Source organism: Pteronotus mesoamericanus, unplaced genomic scaffold, assembly GCF_021234165.1.
Source record: "Pteronotus mesoamericanus isolate MK-2021 breed Mesoamerican mustached bat unplaced genomic scaffold, CSHL_Meso_final contig_68, whole genome shotgun sequence".
Classification (NCBI taxonomy): domain Eukaryota; kingdom Metazoa; phylum Chordata; class Mammalia; order Chiroptera; family Mormoopidae; genus Pteronotus; species Pteronotus mesoamericanus.
Genome location: NW_026555234.1, coordinates 24780179 through 24802319, shown reverse-complemented (window position 1 = coordinate 24802319; position 22141 = coordinate 24780179). Strand labels below are relative to the sequence as shown.

Below are 22141 nucleotides of genomic sequence, written 5' to 3'. Positions count from 1 at the left end.
TATAAGGACAGAAATGCCTGTCACTAGTGAGGTCAGAGAAGTAAGGTGAAGGGTGGGTAGGTAAAGAGAGAGCCAAGTTTAGGAAGAAAGAATAGGGGAAGAAGGAAGAAAGACAGTCTATTTACCTAGAGGTGGTAAAGTGTAATCTCTACAAGCCAGAGTTCCTGGATTCAAACCCTCACACCTCTGTTTGCTAACTTGTTTGTCTTGGGCAAGTGACTTTATTTCTTGTGCCTCAGTTTTCTTATCTGTAAAATGGGACAATACTGGTACCTACCATATTACGCTGTGTATAATGTGCACTCCGCCCCCCACCCCTGAATTTGAGGGGAAAATTAGAATGTGCATTATACACGGGTATAATGATTACATACCATGGGTATAACAATCCCATGTATTAAGTGCACAAAAACATGGGTGTGTATTATGCATGGCAAAATACAGTCCCTCAAAATGTGTTTATGAGGATTGCATGTGTTAATGTATGTGAGGCACATAGTACGAGTGTCTTGTATCTGACAAGGGTTATAGAGAGGAGTTAGAGTCATTTTGTTACAGATGGAGGTGATGAATCTAAGTGAAGATTGCCTTGTGCCTCCTCATCGGCTGCCTCACTGTAGTCTTGTCAGTGTTGTATGTCATGAACACGGATGCCTGATGTGTGCGGGCTCCTCACGACTGCCCACTTCACTGGAACGTAGAGACCACTAGAACGACTGTGCTTCTCTGACACATTTAAATGTTTCTTGCTCAAGTAAAACTTGAGAGAGAAAGAGGTGGTTGGAAACGGGGTGTGGTTATACTTCTAATTTATTGGATAATTCTCTCATTCACTTGGAGAAGTTCCAGACAGGCTCTACGATAGGCACAATATCATGTAACATTACAAAGCTCGTGGGTTAACTCATCCAGGATCAGACGCTGGAGCCCTAGACTCTGAAGAAAAGTTAGAAGTCCCGATCCGCTCCCAGCTCTGACCTCTCCCTCTCTCTGAGTCAGTGTTCCCTGTCAAGGTGAGCATTTCAAAAGGTTAGGGACTCAGTCGTGTCTGCAATGAGGGTGGGCCTAAAGGCTGTGATTAATAAGGGGCAAAGGTGGGTGAATGAGCAAGGGTGCCTGGAGGTCCCAGAGCAGCCCAGCCTGGCCAGCGTAAACCCTCTGAAGTTCCTGCTAGCCCGGGAGAGTAATGCAGCCTTACTTTCACTTCTGAACAATTCTCCCCCTCGGGATTCATTTCCACAGTACCACGTACCTGGCTCCCACTGCTGTGTATAAGACTCCTGCTGCTTTGCCTATGCCTGCAGTACATCGCCGCTACTATATGCACGGGAAGTACTAGACATACGATTTAAACTAGTGTAGATATAGGCTTAGATTAAAAGCATCACCCACTAGGAATCGAATGGATTCACAAGCTTAATTCTTCTAATACATAATAACTAATATATTTTCCCTTGTAAGTCAGGTTCTATGCAGACACCTCCCCTCCAACACTCACATTCTATGCTCCTCTCCTGCTGTTATTTCTCCTTAGCTCCTTCACAGCCTAACATAGTATATGTTTTACTGCTTTATTCATTCGATATCTTCTCCCCTACGAGTCTGTAGGGTTCATGAGGGCAGGGATTTTTCTCTGCTTTGCTTACTGCGGTTGCCCCAGAGCCTAGAACAGTGTCTGACATTTAAAAGGTACTTAACAATATGGACTGAGTGAATGAAATACACAAATGTTACCCTTACAATTTTACTGTTTAAAACCATGGTACCAATTGAGAGGATACAATTTTAAAATTTAAAATGAAAGCTCTCCGATCCTTTCCTAATGTCCAGATAGGATAAACTCTTCATCCCAGATATGGTAATGCCCATTATTTAATTCTCCCTGCTGATACCATTAATGGGAAATTTAACAAATTAACCAAAAGAGAATACTATGGTGGTTTTAATCCTTCAGGTTTATGAAATAAAATGCAGGTTCACAGAAGCAGAGAATGACTTTCAGTCTGTAGTACTGATGGAAGAGGGAGGTAAAGGGATGTGAACGATGCATATGGCTGCGATTACTGTCTAGCGTTGTGTTTTTATGAGTTTATTTATTGTCTGTCTTTCAACCAGAATAAAACTCCAGAGGGCAGGGACTTTTTCTTATTAAATGTTGCATCCAATATACCTAAAATAGGAAATAGCACAGTGCAGAAATTCAGTGAAAGTCCTAGAATACTGAATGAAGTAAAAGAGATCAAATCTAAAATAAGAAAACAATGCTTATCGCTGAGGCCAAGTCTTTGTTATAATATTGCCGTTCTTCTGGTGGGTCTTGTGTGTCGTATACATTCTTCAGGACTTGCATATGGATAGCATGCCCTCATCTCTTTGAGCTTACTCTTCCAGTGCTGGTTAGTTAGCCTCATGGTCAACTATTAGTGCCAGTACCGCCAGTACAGTTATTGGCTTTAGTGCCTATCATTGACCCCTTTTCAGAAGGAGGCTAGTACTTCAGTGTATGTGTGTGCATGCACACATGTGGTATCTTCCTCTTATTCTTTAGTCATACATTAATAAGATAAAAAAATTTCAGGAAAAGTTTTGAAATTCTAAATAGTATACAATCTGTAGAATTATATACTACTGTTATATAGAAAGCAATCACACATTCACTTTATCTTTACATCAGTATATCTTAACCTTTAGGTAAGTTACAATACTAAAAAAAATATAATGCTTTCTTAGTAGGATGTAAAGGTGACCTTACTAGTTATTATTTATATCAAATAGACCACAAAACAGTTTCCCACTTTCATATTATGTACTCACCAGGCTTCGTTTCCTCTTTTCCCAGAGGTGCCTGAATATTGTTCCTTTTTTTTTTAATCTACCTTAGGACTTCTCTGGGCTCAAACTTCTATTTTGTGTCTATATTTTCTTTTTTCTTTTTTCCTAGTCTCAGTCTTCAGATTTGCCTGCTGTCACTCCATTCTAAAAACAAAGGTGACTTGTTAAGACAAAGGGCCACTTCTCCAGGGATGACCTAAGCTTGTTGTAAGTCAGGTGTATCACAAGTTAGTACAGCAGATGCAGCACGACATGCCCTCTATGGTGCCCTTGATGTGCTGTTTTATACGTTTCCCTCCGTCAAGGACTATGTAGTAGGAGCCGATGTCAGTGGCAGTTGGAGAAACGGCGGCTTTCCCTTTTTATGTGTACTTTTCTATATTGTTTGAATTCATTATAACTAGTGTACATTGTTTTTATGAAGACCATCTCTTTAATCAGAACCCAGCGATTTAGTTTTATATAATATTGAACATAATTATAATCCTAGACTTGTTTTGGATTTTAACACTGTACTAACCTTCTGGTATTTTCTAGCCACTATTGATAGCTTTAGATTATATTATTTGTGAGTAATAAAGCTGTTTCTGTTTTAAGAATATAGGTAGATAAGTAGATTTAAGCCTTCCTTGTTCACTGTGGCCTTTTTACCTCGCATCAGGCTACTTCAGATTGCTACAGTTTATACAATTTAATACTGTTAACAATTACAGAATAACCCGAAAGGGAAAAGTGGAGATGACTACTTTGACATCTTTGTTTTAGGAGGAGTTACAGATTCATTTCTCTCTTTATATACTACGGAGCTCATTTTTTTCCTGGTTCAGCAGGTTTCTAATCCCAGATGTCACTTTGCTTTCGGGAGCCCTCTGTCCCCTGATCTCCCCACCTGGACTCATAAACTCAACCTCCAGATGAGGTTCCATCTCCTAACTGCTGGAAAAGGAGTGTATTTACTCTGCTCAAGTGCTTCAGGTCCTTCTGGTCCATTGTTAGGTAGAGACTGTTTTTATTATCAGTGAATCATGTTTGATCACTCCTTTCTTTTTCTTTCTATGCCCCCTCTATTTTTCTCCACTTCTTACGAGTAAATCCATTTCCAGCTCCAAACTGATAAGTAAAACAAAATCAAAGTTTAGTTCATGTGTTATTTTTGCCGATATTTTTTTCTTCCGGGCTTATCATAAACATGATTGTTGGTAATGATAAAGAGGAAAGATAAAGGGTATCCAAGTCAGATCATTTACCCCAGGAATAATAAGGGAGAAAAAAACTATTTGCTAAAACTGTAATATTTTTAAGAAACTATTGTAACATTTCCTGAGTACTTTCTCTTTGCCAAGAAATTTTCTAAGCACTGTACATGTATTCATTAATCCCTACAGCAACCCAGCCGAGGTAGGAATTGTTTTATTTTTTGTCTCCATCAAGCAGTACAGGTAGTGGGCACCCATCTTATTCTGGGAAAAAGGATTTTAAAAACCATTTGTTCCCTCGTAGTCAGTATTGGTGTTTGAATAAAATATTTCAGTTAAATTTCCTTCTCTGTGAAACACTAGAGCTTCTGTCTTCTTGGGCCTTTTGTTACAGTGGGTCTTCCATGAAGTTTCAGGGTACTGTTGAGCCTTTTGCATCTGGCAATTTTTACACCTCCCTTCTTTCTGTACCACCCACTCAAAGCTCATTCCAGGTGCCCTTAGCAAATGACTCCCAAGGCATTTAAGTGGCCAAAGCTCATTGACCAATGAGGAGATGTGTGCCGTGTGTAACAGAGTTACGCAGTTCCTGGGATCAGGAGCGAAGGTTGCTTGAGCAAAGCTTTTGTTGCTATTAGCCTGTCGCATTCAGTTTTCAGGACTGGAAAGGTAGGGGACACCTTATTTGTTTTAATTGTGTGAGAGGAGGGGATGGCTGTGTTTGGTTAAAGTAATTTAGATCAGGTTGAATAAACAAGTGATCTGTTTTGTTTGCTTTTTATTGAAGGCCAAAAAACAAAAAATACGAAGTTTGAGAATTTTAAATACTGCACCGTTTGCCTTACTAGCAGCAAAACCAAAATTCTTAAGTTATAAGCATTTTTTGAAAAATCAGTTCATCTAGCACCTCTTTACTACACATTTATAAAAGCTAAGTCTTTACAAAATCATTATTTCATAAATTGCTGCTATTTAAACTATTGGTAAAAAACAGGAATTTATCAATAAGGTCCACATTTGTTTTCCACAGTCATTCAGAGTCTACCGCTAAAGAAGAAATTTTAAGACAGGAGATAATGAAAAAATAAAAAAAGTTAGTGGAATTAGCATTATGGTAATTACTACATGAAGGTTAGCAATAATGGGGTTTTTGCTGAGAAAAGTTCTGGAATAGGAAGACTTGTATCAATCACTTTTTCAAACCAGAGTAAAGTTTATGAAATGGAATTAGGTATGTGTAGATTATATGCTTTAAAGACTACAAGTAAGTTAGTTTAGTTATATTTTATGTGCTATTTGAGATTTGTTCTAATATCAAAGATACAAGGGACATTGGATCATTTGCTTCTTTCTACATGGATATGGAGCAATTTGAATAGCACTTGAAGCTAATCCTCAAAAGAAAAACCTTCCTCATCGTGAATAAAATGATAAATCAATGTTGCAACAAAAACGTATACATAAGAAATATGTTATTATTGCCATTAGTCTACATCTAATGTTTAGTACTAGAAGGTAAATTTGGGTTCTCAGAAAAGTGTAACTGGTTTCCCACTGTTCCTTTTCCCCAGAGATGGCTTAATATGGTTGTATTTTATAATAAAAAATTAGATAATACATTTGTTTAAAAATTTAACATGTAGGAGATTGTGCCATTCGGTAAAATTTTCAGAAGTATTTAGTTAAAATTCCATTTTTGTCTAACCTGTAAAGAGAATTTTTTGGTGCTCACATCACTAAGTATAAATAAGTGCTCAATGATTTAAGTTATCTCAGATTCCCCCTCTTATTATTTTTAATACTCATTTTAAAGGTTTGCATTCTGAAACTTTCTACTTTTATTAGATTTGTTCAAAGTGCCAAGTTTGGGTAAGTCACTCTCAAGATCTCCCTCGTAGTCCCTTACTCTGGTTGACTCCTTGGCGGAGGAAGTGTGCATTGACCAGTAGTCACAGAGTTAACTATTCACAGCGGAGAATACTTGCTGGCCATCTTTCCAGTCCAAGTAAATGCTGTTTCTCAATTCCAAGCTGAGGGTCAAAGGTTTTAGACTAACTTCACAGATCAGAGGTCAGGCATGAATTGCTGCAATTTGTAGTTCAATTCTGCCGATATGACAGAATTTCACAGCTATGATGATTGCTTTTTTTCCACTTCTGCACACAGGCCAGGCCAGGCAGTTAACAATGTAATTTGTACAAGTCAGCCCTTGGCACCCAAGTTTAATGAGTAACTAGCTGGTGCCTTAGGTTTCACTGGTACAAGGTGCATATTATAAAAAGGGTCAAATGTTAAGGCACAAAGACCGAGAGGGGAGTGGGGTGTGATATCTCAGTAACCACCACCTGTGAATCATGTAAAAAATTAGTAATTTGTATTTATTTTTAAAATACTATTTATATGGTGTGAATGCTATTCAAAGGGGTAAATAATTTTTTTTAAAGGTAGCAAGAAAGAAAGGTCTGATTAGAGATTGAGCAGGAGAAAGTCAAATTGCAGGCTCTGTTTACTCCTTTTGTGGGTGTCTTGAGATTTCTCAAAAGCCTTCCAAAACATAAGAGCAATTCAAGAATCTGGGGAATAAATTGGATAATGAGGGATTTCTGAACTTATGATATTTATATTTATGAGTATCCGGCATTCTCTACTCTTCAACCAAAAAGTTGAACTCCTGTATTTCTAACCCAGGTTGAGGATCTCTTCTACTGCTTAAAACTGAATACTGGCGCTCTTGAAAAAATTCTAAGATGAGGGGCCTTGACAATCCATGGGTTTGCCATTCACAGTTTTGAGTCATAAATGACTCTGAAGCTGCACTATAAATACGTGTAATTCACCGTGTGTGTTATAGCACAACTTCTGCTCTTCCAGACTCAGGTGCAGAAACAGTTGGATTCTTGCCTACAGCAGAAGAGTTAAGAGTGCAGATTCTGGCCTTGGACCTCTTGGGTTTGAATACCAGCTTCATCACTTACAGCTAAGGGACCTTAGCCAATGGGAGGCCTCCCTGCACCCTAGTTTCCTCATCTCCAGAATGAAAATAACTATAGAATTTGCGCCATGGGTTTGCGGTAGTGATTAAATAAGACAGCATACAAGAAGTGCTTAGCACAATGCCTGGTGTATAATAAGCACTCACTGAATGTCAGCTGTTATTGATGCTATTAATATTATTAAACTGTGTAGCTTGAGAATAAGCCTAGTCTATCCCATATATCATTCCAGCTTGGTTTAGACTTGGTCTTTGCTCTCTTCATTTCACAAGGGATACCAGATATGGCATAGTTGGATAAGTTTGAGGAGGCACTCCTTTTGAATGTCATGGGGAAGTGTGTTTTAAAATTCCTGTCTCAAGTCTAGCACTCTTTTAGATGCTATCTTTTCCCCCACTAGCTGATTTGCTGTAGCATGCAAAAGCTGTAAGAAGAGATAAATCCAAACCATCTGGTTTCCTTTCAGAGTTGTTTTCATTCTGCCCTTCAGTGAGAAACATTTGAGTTAAAAAAATTCAAGTGATACCACACCAGTGGGCTAATTTTACTCCTGATGATATGTATTATACTTACTAGGATTCATGCCTTCCAGAAACACCAGAAATGAAAATCTTAAAAAGTAATTTTTTTCATTTTATTCCTGTGGCACATGGAAGTAGCATTTGAAGAAAAACATAATTTTTACTACCAATAACAATATAAAAATTGTGTGCTTAGCATTAAAAAGGTAGAAACATCTAACGTTATTTTTAAAAAATTAGACCTACTGTGTGCTAGGATGGGGTATGGGACACTGGGATTATAGGAGTGAGTCAGATGTAGATTTTCCCCTGGTGGAGTTTACAATTGACTGGACATGACCACTATCATACCAATTATTGTAAGGTTAAACACGATAAAATTGCCAATAGTCTACCATTTCTGCCCTCCATAGTGCCAATTTCTTTCAACCCATTGTTACGAGGAGTGCTGTCAGGGATTATATGATGTTATGGGAATGTATCTCGGGGCTCCAGGGATGACTTCCAAGGAGTGTGGTTTAAGGAAGACTAGAAGCAGGCTAGGCAAGGAGCTGGCGAGGGAACAGCATGTGTAAAGGGGACGGAGACACAAGGTGGGGCTAACAAAAGGAGCCAAAGTCTTCCTTATAGGACTCACTAAGAATTTTGACTTTATTCTATGGCAGTGGGAAGATTGTTCAGAGGCTTAGACAGGAGGGTGATATGATCAAATTATGTGTTCTCAAAAAGCTATCCCTTTCCCCGCCGTGAGAGTGGGATTTAGTGCCGTGAGCGAGAGCGGATGGGCCGAAGTCAGCTGGGAGGCTCCTGCCGGCACCCAGGCATGAAATGGTGGTTGGCAGTTTACAGGATGCACTCCACTGTGGTATATTATTTTATCTCAGAACAGCTCTTATGCAAGGTGTTACTATCAGCTTCAGTTAAATGACATACCCATGGTCAGATGGTGCACATGGCATTTAGGCCCATGTACCAGCATCCCTGGGTGTGGGCCATTGATTTCTCATAAGAAAGGGTTTGCTTTTAAGAAACAGAATTCCCATTCCTTGGTGGTGGAAGGTAGGGATGAGAAAGTCAGTTTTAGCCTAGGTTTTTGACTGAAAGTTGAGAAGCAAGCACAATGTGACATGGAACTTGATACTAAGCTGGAGCATTTTTTTGGAAAAAGATGCATTTATTAATTTCATGTATTTATTTATACCCTGCCTCATTCCAAAACATGGATTTGAAACAACTTTCAAAACACATATGGTATGAGGAGAGAAGGTAAAATATCGGTGTAGGCAAATTAAGATGATGCCACAGGTGTCTTAAGCCCAACAATCATTTGCTAAAGAGGGATTCATAATCAACTCTAAAGATTAACATGCCCCCCACCCTCCAAAATAAAAACAAGCATTCTGCTCAGAACAGCTTTTCCTTTCACTGTTTTCCCCATTTGGTTTTCATAAAGATTCCATAAAGATAGCCGGCTTGTGTGGCTCAGTGGATTGAGCGCCAGCCTGCAAACCAAAGAATCGCCAGTTCGATTCCCAGTGTAAGGCACATGCCTGGGTTGCAGGCCAGGTCCCCAGCAGAGGGTGTGCAAGATGCAACCACACATTGATGTTTCTCTCCCTCTCTTTCTCCTTCCCTTCCCTTCTCTAAAAATAAATAAATAAATAAATAAATAAAATCTTTAAAAAAAAACACAAAAAGAATCCATGATACAGTGAGCAGTATGCATACCTGTTTTACAGAATGAGTAAGGGAATTGGAGTGAATTAATTAACCCAATTAATGCCTGGAAACCATTTTCTTATTAATATACCAAGTTATGTGACCTTTGGTAAACAGTTTCCTCCACGGTAAAATCAAAGATTTGGATAGAGCTCGACCTCTCAAAGTGGGTTCCATGGAATGCCTGAGAATGCGTCAGGAGGAGTGCAAAGCCATGGGACAAAAGTGCCATGTGGGTTTTGTTTGAAGATTTTAATGACAAAACCGTATTAAAATTTTTATGAAATGTATTTGGAGTCATTGTGGAAACAGTTGAACCTAAGTATCTCATTGTAGGGAAATTTACTTTCTTATATAGCCATGAGATGCACATCAGCAACCCTTCTCTCCTTCATAAAGATAGAATACAAAACTATATAAAACCTGAAATTTGATGTATATGTTAATAATTTGCATTCAGTTCATGGAGTTTACATGTCCATTACCATAATACTCGTTTTTAAAGGGGGAAATCTTGCCATTACACCAAGAGAGAAAACACAATTCTGTACAAATAACACATGCCGGGAGTGGTGCTTTGTAAGTATTTTCTCTGTTCTCCGTACGGTTCTGCAAGGAATTATCTCCAGGTTATGGATGTGGAAACAGAGACTCAGAAAAGTTGAATAAATTTGTCTGGATTCACTTAGCTAGTAAATGTGGGAGTCTAAATTTTATTCTGTTGCCTCAACAGGGTAGGATTAATTTTAGGGCACAGCTTGTAATTTGTGCGTTTATTTTTACTTATCAAACACTGTGATGTTGATCATTAGGTATCTTCCAGGATGCAGCATTTAGGAAATTAGCATCACAGACTTGGGTGCGGATTATCTACTTTAAGCAGTAAAGAGTTTAACAGCTGTTATTCTGTGATTTATGTGAGGGTGTGGTGCTTCCCCCCCTCCCCCCAGTAAATCATTAATAATAAGGATGAAGAGCAGCTCCTGGTTTAGTGTTATTGAGTGTATTCCCGTAAGGCTATGGATCCCTTTGAATGCTTTGCCAGTCAGTGCAATATAAAGATAGTTACAGAAGAATACTTTGGGGGCTGTAACTGACTTCAGAAGCCATTTAATTAACAGGTTCCCAACTGTGCTCTCCATAGTCCTCAAGGTCCTATGGGGGCCCCACAGGGCCCCAGTGGATGACGGAGCAGAATCTGTGTTGGGCTGGAGGCCCCTCCACATATCATCCCCGCCTCCACGGCAGCCAGCTCCTGTTTTATTGGTTTTGTTTCTGCACCTGTGTAAATTTTTGGTGGAAGAAAGGGTGCTACACCTAAAAAAAAAAAGAAGCAAAACAAAAGTTGAAACCACTTTGAAAGCTACTGGTTATCTAGTTCCTTATTTTCTTCTGTGGAGTGGGTTTTGGCTCAAATGGGTGAAATGATTGGCCTGAGAAAGAAAAAGGCACTGCTGAGCTAGAATTAAAGCTCACCTATCAAACCATCATGCTCTGCATTTTAAATCTATACAATTATATTTGTCAATTACTTATTCCTTAATAAAGTTGAGGGGGAAAAAAGTGTTAAAAACTAACCTTCTAGCCCCCAGCCTGGTGCCGCAGCCCCGGTGCCACATTGAATGGCTCAGTGAGGCCTCTCAGTAGCTGGGAGAGAACATTCTTAAAGTTGGGCAGGTTGTGTATCCAGCTGTGAAATAAAGGTAGAAGTTTTGTGCTTAGATGTCTTTTAATGTCTCATCTGAAATACCCTTACCTTAAACTTAATTCTCCTAGATCTGAATATATTCTGTATCATGACTTTAAAGGCCCTTTATCCTAAGGCCCCATATCCTGTTTTTGTAGGACTCTCCATGCAAAGAACATTCTCAGTAGAGTCTTAATTACACACTTGAGGGCACAGTATCAAGTCACTTTCATAGCAACTCGAATCAGTGGGGAGTGGGTGGTGGTTCCTGCTTCAGTGGTGTTTGCGACCCTCTCTGGATTCAGCAGGAAGGAGTGTGATGGCCTATCAGTGATGTGTGCTGTAAGCCCCCACATGGGGAGGGGCACCTAGATTTTACCCTCCCTGCAAAGGGAACCACTTCATCCTTTAAGGGCCTATATGCACAAAATATGAGCTATATCTGTATTCCTTCCTCAACATTGTATTGTTTATCTTGATGTCATGGGTGCTCTAAAGAAGGCAGAAGGAAACCTACAAGAAATGGAAGAAAATGGTCATTTTCTTATTACTGTTCCAAAATAGGAAGAAGAAAAAAGGTTGCATTTCTTAGTTTGTAGAGAATATGATAGAGTAATGATAGTCCTTTTTTTTTTTTAAAGAAAATGGCCCCAAGTTTGTAATGCGTGTATGAAAATTATATTGAAATAGAAAAAATTTTTACCTTTTTTTCCCCCCCCATAGGATTTGCCTCAAAGGGTACTCCCCAAATTGCACCAAGAAACCCCAAGCAAGCTGCCTGAATAGCCCTGCATATTCTTGTTTCACATCCTGTAAAGGACCAGAAAAATCAAATTGGTGGTTTTGGGTGAGTACACAAGCTGGAGTCCTTTTCTTCTTAAGGGCAATTTAAATTTCATTCCTATCAACCAAGATATCTGCTGTTTAGACAATGTGCACCTGGTGTGTCATTATGTGGCAACATGAGTGGTTATATAAAATAAGTCACTTCGAACCCACAATATAAATTCTTATTTCTTATTTAGTTAACATGTTTGTGGCTCAAGAGGAAAAATTACTGCTGCCATATGCTGTGCATGTGTGAGCATCTTAGGAGTTAAGAGATGAGGAATAATACGTATTGCTTATAATTTGTCTTTTACATACCCCCAAAAGTGGTCAAGGACATTTCAATCAGCATTGTCTTTTGAAAGGGTTGGGCACAAGGAAGCGCCTTTTGCCAGCTACAGAAGATACTTGTATGTTCTTGAACAGCCCTCATGTCTCTTCTAATTTGTTCCCTTGCCTGTCGTATGAGGTAAAAGTAATTGTCATGTCAGACTCTAACTCATGGCAATACAGTGAATTACAACATATGTAAATACACTTTGACGGCTATATAATTCTTTACAGATAGAAGGCATCATTATTCTGCGGGTGGTAATTTTAAGTACGCTGTGGTGGGGACAGGAAGCATTAAAGAAAGAGGTGACTTGTATCCGCTGCACCTGGAACCTTGCACGGCAGGCCTCCCAAGTCGCAGCCGCAGCCCTCACGTAGATCTGACAGGTGGAGGCAGTCGATCCTCGCATGTCACAGGGGTCCTGGTGACACGGATGTGTCCCATCAACTCACCCCTAACTACCCCCGAAATCCCTTCTTTTCATATCCTCTAGGCTGGGATCTGGACATAGTCTGCTGAATTCAGGGGCTTGGAGAGCCAATTTTTAAAAAACGATATATTTTTCTTTTTATGAAAGCGTATTTATTAAAAGAATCCTGGAAATTAAGGAAAAAATATAAAATTACATATAATTCCACATTCCAAAGAAACCACAATTAACATTATGGTATATTTATTCTTTTTTTATTTTTAAAAATATTTCATATACGTTCTAAAATGTGATTTAACAAGGTTAACATAGTTGAGAACATGAAATTAATATTCTAGCCCAAAACTATGTGTAATTTACTTAGCTGTCTCCATACTGTTGAACATTGTTTGTTACACTGAATATAAATGTATACTATTATATTAATTAAATTATAAATACCACTGTAGTGAACATATTTGACTATAAATTTTACTTGTGTTTCTGATTATTTTCTTTTTTTTATTATTATTTCTTTTGAGAGAGAAAGAGAAACATTGGTTTGTTGTTCCATTTATATATATATTTATTAGTTGTTTCTTGTATGTGCCCTGACCAGGAATTTAACCCTCAACCTTGATGCTCTAACTGAGCTACCCAGCCAGGGTCTTATTATTTTCTTGGGGTAAATTCCCTAAGTGGAATCATTGGGCTAATGAAAACGAACTATTTTTAGTGAACAATGTAAAGATCTTGATATTCAAACTGTCTTCCAGAAATGTACCAAATTATACTTGTTCTCCCTTTACATATGACAATGTTTATTTTACTGCATGCGCGTTATGATTAAGTTCTATCACTTTAAAAAGGTTTAAAACCACAAGTATTTCTACAGAAGCTCAGGAAATAAAAGCCTGTTCCCTCCCCCTGGCCTACTCCAGCCTTAATCAATGCCAGGCCTCTAAAGTAGAAGATAGTGTCATTCGAACAAAATTGTGCATCAACATCAATCTCTTGGATCTGTTATGGGGAAAAGCATTTATGAGGCTTGCATTCATTCACTAGGTATTTATTATCACTGCTTTTGTTTATTTCAGTACTATGTGCTTCAGGAGAACAAAAAAAAAACATTCCTTTCATTGTTTGTGAGAAGCTTAATTCCGTTGGGAGTCCAAACGACAAACTTAAAAACACTTAACCTTGGGTAGGTCAATTAATCTTCCAAGGTGTGTTTCTTCTTTAAAGTGAGAGGCTCAGTTTCTCTATATCTAGAAAGTATTGTAAGTTGTTTTTAGTAAAAAGATGTTAGTACAGCCTCTGGCTGGTGTGGCTCAGTTGGTTGGGAGTTATCCCTCAAAGCAAAAGGTCATCTGTTCCATTCCCAGGGCACATGCCTGGGTTGTGGGTTCAGTCCTCAGTCAGGGCATGTACAGAAGGCAATCAATCGATGTTTCTCTTTCTTTCTTCCTCCCTTCCTCTCACTCTAAAATCAAAAATTAAATTAGATTAAAAGAAAAATGATGTGAGTATACATGGTAGTGAAAACAACAATAAAGCTCATTATGTAGATATCTAAATTTAACTGTGAACATGATGTGTTGTATCACTTCCATTATCCAGTAATGAAAGCACATTGATTTCTTTAGGAGAGAAACATTTCCCTGCCTTCGATACTAAGAAAAATTTTCAAGTTGATAATTTTTAAACATAAAATTAAGCTAATAGGAAAATCCTTCAAGATGGCCTTTAAGTTTTTCTTTAGTTTTCACATCTATAATTCTTAAATAACTGATAAACTACCAAAGGCCAAGGACCCCTAAAGCAAAGGAGTGGTCAGTGGCTTCACAGAAGGGTTTATAGAATCATGACTAGAATTTTAAAGGCAATTGATTCTATAGAATTGTTCTGTCTACTCTCCATCCTCATCCTGGTACCTGTTGCCTCCCCAAACACAAACACCCTAGAGGTCTACACTTGCGCTGTTCACTTTTGTTTTTTTTAATCAGATTTTCAAGTTTTGGAACACGCCAAACAAGTTTAAGGGGTTAATAAGTTCACAAATACTTAGCTTGCTTTCACGATTACCACCTACACCTACACCTGCCAGAAATGTAAAAATTGTGTGACTACACTACTGAGCTGTACTGAGCAATTCAGGGAGATTGGGCCAAACTTTAGCAAGAAAGTCTGCCACCTGCCATCTGATCTTTCTCTCTGAGGTAGATTGTCCCTTGCATATTAACATAGAGTAGATACTTCGTAAATATTTTTTGGATTCCTCTCTACTCAGACTTTTTGAAAGTTTGTAATATCAGCTTGCTTTGTATGTTAAAAAGTATATATTTACATTTATGTTGGGATAACTTCCAAAACTCTAAAAGTATGAAGAAATTAATAGTTCCCCCAAATAGCTCTAATCTTAATCTTGAAACAGCACACTTTTTTGACAACATTTCTCACAGATAAAAAGTCTCACTTGCTAATATATTGATAATTTTTGTGTTCTCTTTGCAATTTGAATTGCAAACATGAAGAAAAAACTGTATAACCTAGAACTTCATTTTTCTGATCATTTTCCCATTTTCTCATAAAAATCTGCATTTCTTTTTATTCTGCATTTCATAAAATAACCTTTTTTCATGATACTCTTTTTATTATGGTAATATATGTAAAACATAGTATTTACCATTTTAACCATTTCTAGGTGTATAGTTCATCGGCATTATATATATTCACATTGTTGTGCAAATACCACCATCCATCTCCAGAACTTTTTTATCTTTCCAAATGGAAACTCTGTACCCATTAAACGGTAACTCTCCAATCTTCCCTCCCCACAGCTCCTGGCAACCACCTTTCTCCTTCCTGTCTCTATGAATTTGACTGTTCCAGTTATCTCATATAAGTGCAATTATACAATATTTATCCTCTTGGGTCTGGCTTTTTTCGCCTAGCTTAATGTCTTCATGGTTCATCCATGTTGTAACATGTGTAAGAATTTTCTTCCTTTTTAAGGTGAAATACTATTTTATTGTGCATATATACCATGTTTTGTCTATATATTCATGTATTGATGGACATTTGGGTTATTTTCACATTGGCTATGTGGATAATAATGCTATGATCATGGGTGTACAAATAACTGAATCCCTGCTTTCAAGTCTTTGGAATATATGCTCTGCAGTGGAATTGGTGGATCATGTGTTAATTCTGTGTTTAAGTTTTTAAGAAACCACTGTACTGTTTTCCCCAGCAGTTGCACCATTTTACATTCCCATGAACAATGCACAAGGGTTCCAATTTCTCTACATCCCAGCCAGCACTTGTCTTTCTTATTTTTTTTCCTCCCTCCCTCCCTCCCTCCCTCCCTCCCTTCCTTCCTTCCTTCCTCCCTCCCTCCCTCCCTCCCTCCCTCCCTTCCTTCCTTCCTTCCTTCCTTCCTTCCTTCCTCCCTCCCTCCCTCCCTCCCTCCCTCCCTCTCTCTTTTCTTCTTTCTTTCTTTCTTTAATACTGGCCATCCTAATAGATATGAAGTGGTTTAACATTGTGATTTTGATTTGTGTTTCCCAGATGATTAGTGATGTTGAGCATCTTTTCATATGCTGGTTGGCTATTTGGGTATCATCTTTAGAGAGTTGCCTATTCAGCTTTTTGCCCGTTTTTATATTGGTTGATTTCTTTGGTTGTTGCATTGCAGGAGTTTCTTACACATTCTGGATATTAATTCCTTAAAATTTTAGGGGATTAGTTTCTCGCGTTCCAAGGGTTGCCAAAGTATGTTCAACAAAAGAACAACAGAGGTAGATAGCAGTTTAGGCTAAAAAGAAAAAAGGGTATGTGATAATAATGTATACCTGTTTAGCAGCAGAGGAAAAGAGAGAGGACACTCTACACTGAACGTAGCTGTGAATTATGGGCTACAGTCAATATTTATTTGTTTTTGTACAAAAATAGATTCCATGCTGCTTTCGAGAAACAAAGCTAGATGTGCCACAGTTGTGTTTTCAAACAGTTTTTCTAAAATAGTTATCCTGGCTCTGTTTTACTGTGGACAGTGTAGAATGGGTAGGTCTGCCAAGCCTTCGCTTGCAGAATCTTGAGAAGTAGGAAGGAACTCCCAGGCTGTCGGCGGCCTCCCAGGATCGCCAGGGCCGAATGTCTGCGCCGGTGCCTGGTGGGCTGCTCGCTGACGGGTTTGGAGATAAGAGCCCCCATGAATATGACTCAGAGCTGCAGGATTCTCCACATGAATTAGGTTCTCAGCATTAGAACATGGTATTAACAATTGGATGTCCAAATCCCAAATTAGTGTTAAATCTACTAAGACTCTGGCTTCAGGACCTGTGAGGAGCTGTGACCCAATCCACCCCCTCTTGGTTTTCAGGAGGACAGGTTTATGAGAGAGAAACTCTTGTTTGCTGCTGTAGGTCCTCATTTTCTCTTTGCCATATAAGGGGATTTGAGATAGGAGAAATAACTAAGCCAATTAAATTTTCTGATGCAGGTGGGATAAGATAAATCATACTTTATAAAAACATTTTGCAAGACTGATATTGTATACTCTATTTCCCTTGAAGCATTAAAGTCATTTCACACTTTATTAACTCAAGAAATATCCAATATTTCTCTATGAGACTGGGAATAAATGACTAGCACAAATCAGAGACATTTTTACTGGTATGTTAGGTTTTCAACTGATATATTAACTCAAGTGCACACAATGAAAGTAGAGTACATAAGACGTGAAAGGCAATTAAATTCCAACACTAGTCTCAGGAGTTTAATATACCTGAAAAACCATTAGCTTCCTGACACTTAAAAGTTTCATTCCAAATGCTCTGTTCTTTTCCATTCTTAAAATTTAAGTCTACATTTATGAGCTTCTTTTATTAATCTGGTTCTGCTTTCTATGCAACTTTTATGTAAATTTTCAACTCAGTTTAACTGTTAAATTATAGAGACTGGGAAAACTGTTTTCCCTCCCTCTCCTTCCCTTTCTTCTTTTTAAAGTAAATATCTTTCCTCAGAACAGGATAACTTTGTCTTTTCCAAATACCTGCAAATTCTACCTCAGAAAAATTATAATTTTAGCACTTAAGTGATTTATAATTGACAAACTCTTTTCCCATCCCTAGTTTTAAACCATATATTACTGCGTTTTGTTCAAGTGGTGAATACCTGTTAAAAACTGTGTGGGAGTGTGTGTGTGTGTGTGTGTGTGTGTGTGTGTGTGTTATTTAAACAATGATTAAAGCAAACAGCCAGTCAGAAAGTAGCATTGCTCTATTCCTATGTATTACTCTGGGGTACTTATTAACCAAAGTCATTAAATGAGAATTTAAGATGAGAAGGAGAAAAAATAATTAAGAAAAAGAAAAGGGGGGGGAAACACGAATAAGGAGGAAGAATGACAAGTGGTAATGCCTTTTTCCACTAAAAGGTGTGCTGCTTCCCGATCTTTTTCCCTCTGCAACAAGAAGTTGCTTCCCTGTGAGGCACTCTTGTGTAGAAAGTGGAACAAGAGATACGTGAGTGACATTATTAGATTGAGAACCTTGGATTCATAGAGAGACATTTGTGAACTTCCGTGTTGTATTGTTAGTATCAGATTAATTTCTGATCTACTTTGCAACTCATCAAGACCCGCCGCCGCTGGCAGAGAACTGACTGTCCAGGGGAAGAGAAATACCAGGGACATAAGCATCCTTCCCAATGTGCCTGCGCAGTTCAAGCACTGTAATACCCAGCTTCTCAAAGTACCTGCACGTAAAAGGGCCTTTGGAAGCTGCCTTTGGTCAGACACCATCTTGTGCCTAGTTCCTTGTGACATAAAATCTGTATGAAACCCTTGAGGCAGTGTAGCAAAAGCTCAGCATGTCAACTAAGGCAAAAAAGTCACAGAGTTCTCCAGCTGTCTGACCAGTGCCTGCTTCACCAAGGAGGCCCCAAGGAGGCTAACCTTTGAATTCCCTGTAGTCCGTCAATGCTGGTGTGGCTTTCCCCCTTGGCCCTGCTGGTGCCTGAGCTATGTGTTAGGAACGCCAGCTCCCATGCCAGTGCTGGCCTGTCCATTCTTTAATGGGTCCTTTTTGGTCATACAGATACACTGCTGGACAATACTTGGTATGACTGTTTGTACCCAGTTCTGGGTGCAAGTAAGCCACAAAACTTAAATATAAATAGATACATAAAAAAAATTTTCAAAGCAATTTACTGGTATATTTTACTGGTGTGTGTGTGTGTGTGTGTGTGTATGATAAAATTATTTTTTAATTTTGTCCTCCCATGTTTCTTATGAAAGACAGTCCTCATTCATTGGTTCGTTTGTTCATTCATTCATTCATTCATTCATCCATCTATCCCAGGCAGAAAATATTTTAGGTTTTGCAGGCCATATGCTCTCTGCTGTATCAACTCAACTGTGCTGTTGTAGCACGAAAGCAGCCATAGACAATATGCAACCAAAGGATCATGGCTGTGTTCTGATAAAACTTTGTAAGAACAGCCAAAGGGTCAAATTTGGCCCACGGGCTATAGTTTGCTTATCCTCCACTCTAGAATCCACATTTGAAACTCATAGCGATGTCATAAAAATCAAGTAACTTCCTTAGGGTTTTTATACATATAATAAGTGCTCAAAAGTGGTAGCTATCATTAACCCAAGTTTTTAGACTGTACATTAAGGAAACTCTTTGAGAAATTATTTCTAGTCCATCTCTTTCCCACTGGGGGAATTACATTTTACTCATCTGTACCCTTAGAGCCACTTTCTTCTTGGCATGTGAGTGAAGCACAGCCTTACAGTCACTTTTCCAGAAACACGGGACATGCCATGAATAGTGTCCTCTCAAGTCACCTCACTGTACTAAACGATGGCAGTCAGCAAAGTGTCTGGCTCATGAAGATGCGCTATAAAATGGATTTTCATTTCCATGATTTAATTAATTCACTCTATTACAGCATCATTGCTTATGTATTGTATTTGCAATAATGTGACATATAACTTAACGAGTTCTGAAGTGTGGGAGGCTAAGGAGAGCTCTACTCTTGCAGATTTTCGATCTCTAAACAGTAAAACTAGGCTCATTGCTGATGTTCAGTCCTTGTCCACCTATTTATAGCTGAGCCACTCCTTGGGTTCTGTTTTGACCCATGGTCCATTGTTGCTTGTACACTTTACTAAGCCACTGTTGTAGCTTTGGCACTCAGTAAAGTGTTCGTTGAAAGAACACATGGTGCCTCTTAGGGCTGAGTAACCTTATGAAGCTTCCTCTCTGGGGGTCCCTCTGCTCTGTCTCCTTCTCCCTCCTTCATCCACCCCAAGGACTGGGTAGTAGTCACCATTGTAGCCCCAAGCCCCTGGCATGGCCTGGCATACTGCAAATGTTCAGTCAGGGTTTGAATGAATGAGTGAATGATGTATATACAAATACTGTTTGTCTTATCAGACCATTTTGCCTAAGGGGTGGGGAGGTTGGCTTTAGTACCAGTGAATTGACTGTGTTCCAGGGGCACATTTTTAGTGATTATTCATAGTTTATCTTTAAAAAAAAAAAACAACAAAAAAACCCCCTCTGAATCCTAAACAAGGTTTTTCACATTATTGAAGAAACCAGCAATGACATGTGAGCAAAGTCCAAGACTTTAAAACCAGACTGTCAGAGTTTTCATGTGTCCAAAAAGCATAGGGGTCTGATTTTAAATGAGGCATTTCTGCAGCTTGGCAGATCCTTGGCCTGGTTTCCAAAGTGGTGTTTGTGTGACCCAGGTGTGTCAGTTTTTCTGTGATGACAAATCAGTTTGGCACCAGAATCAGTCTGATAGAGCTTTATGGTGGTAGTCATTTGGTTTGAAATTTTAAGTTGGTAGATTTTCAACCAAATTAAATGAGTAGTTTGGTATCATAGAGACACTGCCTTGGACCTTTGAAAAGGACCTACCAAGACTTTGAAAAGTTGCACATTTCTCCATCTTGGTGGCCTTGACAATAAGAGCCAGATCGAGACATTGAGCCCATGCTGGGGGTGGAGATATATAAAATAACAACCTCTCCAACTATTTAATTTAGTATCTGCCAAGTGCAACTATATCATCTGCTTATAGTTCCAAGACTTGATCAGGGATTCTCAACAGTGAGAAATTTTTGGTTATCAAAATGGGGTGGGGGGCTTCTGTCATCTGGGGCAGAGGTCAGGAATGCTACAGAGCACAGGACAGCCCCCGACGACATAGGGTTATCACACCCAAAACGTCAGTAGGGAATGAGATTAAGGGACCCTGGATTAAATGATACTCAAGGTCCACTTGCAGCTCAGATTCTGGGATATTATGAAATGAGATGTATATGTGAAATCATTTTATAAATTGTGGAACACTGTGAATTTAAGCTACTATTATACAAGCTGTTGCTGCTTCTCCTCTTCCATCTCCTTTCTGGTGTCTGTCTGCTGGTCATCCTTTCTGTTCCTTGCTCAATCCTCCAAGGTTTAGGTCACAGGCACTAAAATAAGGGGTGAAACTGGAAGTTCCTCCTCCTGCTTGTTCAGAATTTGGGAAATCGTTAATCCAGTAGGCAGATGTGCGCCGAATTTATGGGTTTTGTTGTTTTCAGCATTACCCCATCAAAAAGTGTAAGTGTGTAATGCTTATTTAAAGGGAACAAAATAACAGATTATTAACGGGTATTGGTGTACTGCCAAACACCCATAGACAACACCCTCCACCCCTTTTGAGGGAGTGACTTTATCCCTGGAAACCCACAGCAAAATGCCTCCTTTTCAGGGATGTGTTGATAGAAATGCCTGGGAAAAGTGAGCCCCTTGGCTCTGCATCTGTTTATCAAACACAGCTATTCATTGAATGATACGGTTTGCCATAACGAAATCTGTACCAGCATCCACACGCTTTAAGACCCAATATGAACGAACTCTTCTCACATGAGCCAGGAGTGGACAGAAGGTATGGCCCAGAAGGTCGGTGTTCCACTGCCTCTTTATCCTCTCAGGATTTTACCTAAACAAGAAAATCATGGAAGGGTTTTCGTGTGTCTCAAGGGCCATACCCTCAAATACAATAAGGTTGCCAGCTGAGATAGAAGGAAGATCCTGAACTTCCATCTTCAGCTTATTGCTTGGGCCCCCGGGTAAAATCCGAGTATTCTGCCTCCATTTGAGCAGAACTCTTTTTACACTTTCACACCCTGAGGTAACAGAGATGTCCCACTGCCAGGGGCCAGCCGGCTGGTGGGAGTGCCCTCCCTGCTGTTTACTCCAGTGGGTGGTGGCAGCTTGGCACAAGGCAGCAAGATAACCAACGGCTCAGGGTGAGGCCGACTCCTGGAAACTTTCTGCAGGAGCTGGTGTCCTCAATTCCACGCCCCCAAGTCGGTTTGTGGTGGTAAATCTATGTTAACCCTGAAACCAATAATCTGAATTGGGTGCTATTACTAGAACCATTGTCGAGATGTAGAAGTGGCAATTTACCTTGTTTGACACAGGTAGTAAGTGGCAGTCATGATTTGAACCTATATTTCTTTGACTCCAAAGTCTTTGCTCTTAACCAGTATAGTATGTATTCTATTACATCTGTGCATTGTGTGTGCCAGGTCATGCCTAAGAAGTGA

At 39.1% G+C, this 22141-nt stretch overlaps 1 protein-coding gene across 5 annotated transcripts in view; it reads left to right on the top strand.

Moving 5' to 3' along the window:
- Nucleotides 1-22141, top strand: part of RBM47 (RNA binding motif protein 47) — a 145765-nt gene that overhangs the window by 105299 nt on the left and 18325 nt on the right. For all 5 annotated transcript variants that reach the window (XM_054582084.1, XM_054582083.1, XM_054582080.1 and 2 more), the window contains one exon: nucleotides 11672-11795. The gene's annotated coding sequence lies outside the window, so the exon portion shown is untranslated. The remainder of the gene's footprint in view (nucleotides 1-11671; nucleotides 11796-22141) is intronic.